Genomic DNA, 312 nt, shown 5'->3' on the forward strand with positions numbered 1-312 from the left:
TTTTTTTTGCCAGATTCTTTCATTTCATGCAAAAACGCATCGAATAAGCCTATTTTTATTGATTTTTGAGGTGGGGTAGCTAAACTGAATAATTACCTTTGTTTTACGTCATCCGAAATAAACGTTAATGGCTGCGTTCAGCGGACTCAACGTGTGCATTCGTTTATGCAGCGGTTAGCGCAATGAGTATCATTTAATCTTTATTCAACACTCAGGCTGCTTTCCTTTTAGGAGACACAGTCGACACACTTGACACAAATCGACACACGTCGCTTTCCATTTACAATTTTGTTCAAACTCAATCGACACACT

The sequence above is a fragment of the Trachymyrmex cornetzi genome, unplaced genomic scaffold (assembly GCF_001594075.2).
Source record: "Trachymyrmex cornetzi isolate Tcor2-1 unplaced genomic scaffold, Tcor1.1 scaffold722, whole genome shotgun sequence".
NCBI classification, from domain to species: Eukaryota; Metazoa; Arthropoda; class Insecta; order Hymenoptera; family Formicidae; genus Trachymyrmex; species Trachymyrmex cornetzi.